The 2,478-nt window shown below is 37.2% G+C and overlaps 1 pseudogene; it reads right to left on the reverse strand.

Annotated features, from left to right (window-relative positions):
• Positions 1–56: 56 nt before the first annotated feature.
• On the reverse strand, positions 57–2,258 carry LOC105454039 (annotated as a pseudogene).
• Positions 2,259–2,478: the final 220 nt, after the last annotated feature.

Raw genomic sequence — 2,478 nt, forward strand, 5'->3', positions numbered from 1 at the left:
ACCGATAATCATGATGGATGCGCTTGGCACAAGTAATTATTATCCACTAATCTCATTTAATACATCGCATGCAGCACCGACATGTACGAAGCTGATGCTTTCATCACCTAACCGAAATAAAACGATAAATTTTATTCGCGTAATAGATGGCGCATTATTTTCTGCTTTGTCTTAAGTAATAATAAATATCTTGACATTTCATCTTATCATGATATTCTTACGCTTGTAAATCCTTCCAGAAAAAAGTCCATGACGTTTCCAGCGGTCATCGTCAATCTCTTCTGCGATCTTAATATCACAAATAACAAAATCCGACACTCGGCAGGTGTCATGTTATACCAGAACGTCTCGTAGACTGCATCGCCAATTGATTTGCTCTGCAGAAAAAGAAAGGAAACAGCTTACAAACTCAAAAGGAAAAAGTCTATCAATTTATCTGAATTCGATTTCAGGTTCAATCCAGTGATACCATCTGAAAGTTTTCGGACATTTAAGAAACACAAGAGCCGTAATGTAGATATACATTGAACTGACCAATGCTCTCAGTAAATTGTTCCGCAGAAGATGCAAAAAGTTTAAAAATTGATTGCCAGCGGACCCGAAGAATGAGAAATAGAATATTGCACGTATAAGATAAAATATTACACGAACTTTGGCGCTGAGGTATTCCCCCACGAAACAAAAGATAAAGGCTTCCAACGTTACGGCGACGTAAAAGATAGCGGACTTCAGCATTACTACGGTGGGTCCGTCCCTAATGAGAGACTACGAGAAGATGGCAGAGAGCTCGGAAGATATTCAAAGTATTTAGGTTTAGCATAAAATTACAAAATAATACAATAATTACAAAATATCACCATAATTATTTCATTAATTACGCGACTTACGCCTATGATGGTGAAGCTGATGCAACAGATGATGACGATATTCGATAAAAACTGCATCAGCGCGATGTCAGATTAGAGTTCCTCGATATTGTCCAAGAGCATTATTATTCTTTGGTGCCAAATAATCAAAAGCCTGACACTTGCGACGATTGAATAGCGCTGCGCAGTTCCGTTGCCGCAAATTGTCAGTAATTGCCGACGAAGAATATCGATCTGTCCGCTCACGTGAAGTACCTAAACGTGACTATTAATTAGACTCCGCAAAGAAAACTTGTACTATGATTTTTCAGCAGACTATAATGAGTTATTTCGAAGAAATATTGATCAACATAGAATAGGCAGAAATTCGCAAATTATTACCGGAGATATATGAATTAATTTGCAAATGTACGTAATCAAAAGTTTTCCTTCTAGCGATTATTTGCTTGAGATCCGTAATATAGAATCTGGTATGTGCAATTTGTGCCTGTATTTGATTTTGTACTCAACGTACATCGTGATGAGGAACCTTATCAAACGTTGAATACCATAATAATCAGTTTGATGGACAAAAAGGCTACAAGTCACAGTTGCGCTCATCACGTCCATATGAGGAGAAAAATATTACTCTCGCTGAAGTGCATGATCAAGCACCGATATTGAAAGGTCTGAAATACTGCCATCGAAGATATGCAACAGACTCGGCGTAAAATTGCACACGACGTACCCAGTCAATCAAGCGAAGACCGAACTCGACGGAGCGACATATGGTATTCGCCGATTTTGTTTCGTTATTCACTGATTCCCGAATAAATCTGTTTTACGGCACAATTACCAACGTAGTTTATCATTAACTCAATTTTTTTTGCTCTGTCTACATTATAAGTGAGCACATAATCAGAACAAAATATCAATTTGATAACGTGACAGCTTATTGTTAGTCTAAACAATCGGTAACAACTGCACAGCTTAAAATTTTTCCGCTAAAATTGCTATACTAACAAAACGTTCGTATACTTCACAGGCAAAGGAAACTTCCAATTACAGTCAATAGTCTTAGCGTGATTTCCACTCTGGATATGATCGGTCGAGATCAGGCTTCAGTGAAACTGTAAAATTCAAGCGCTAGAATCAAAATGCTAGAATCTAATTCAGCATTCGAGTAACCCCCACCTCGGTTGTAGTCGACCAATGAAAGTTATTCACATTCTACTTCTCTTCATCTCATAAGTCACGAGAAAAAATTATAAGTCGATATCTCAATAATTGCGGTGAGTGTAAAAAAAAGGCAGGTAAAGATGTTCACCAAGTTTTCTATGTACTCTATTCATCCCTCAGTTGCTGTTCGTCATTTGCATTCAAAATTAAGACATAAATGTTCGCTACCTGCATGTTGATGATAAGAAAGACACAAGCTCAACATCACTATCCAGCATAATTTAAATAACACGGTACACATACAGCCAAATAGCATAAACACGATGACCGAAACTGATCGAACTGATTGTAAGTGGTCTCAAAGTCTTTCTCAAAGATTATAAGAAATGTTTTAAAAATTATAATTACGTCATAAATACTTTACCGGCGTGCAAGTCGACAACCGAATATAATT

This window comes from Wasmannia auropunctata, unplaced genomic scaffold (genome assembly GCF_000956235.1).
Source record: "Wasmannia auropunctata unplaced genomic scaffold, wasmannia.A_1.0 LD335989.1, whole genome shotgun sequence".
Lineage (NCBI taxonomy): Eukaryota > Metazoa > Arthropoda > Insecta > Hymenoptera > Formicidae > Wasmannia > Wasmannia auropunctata.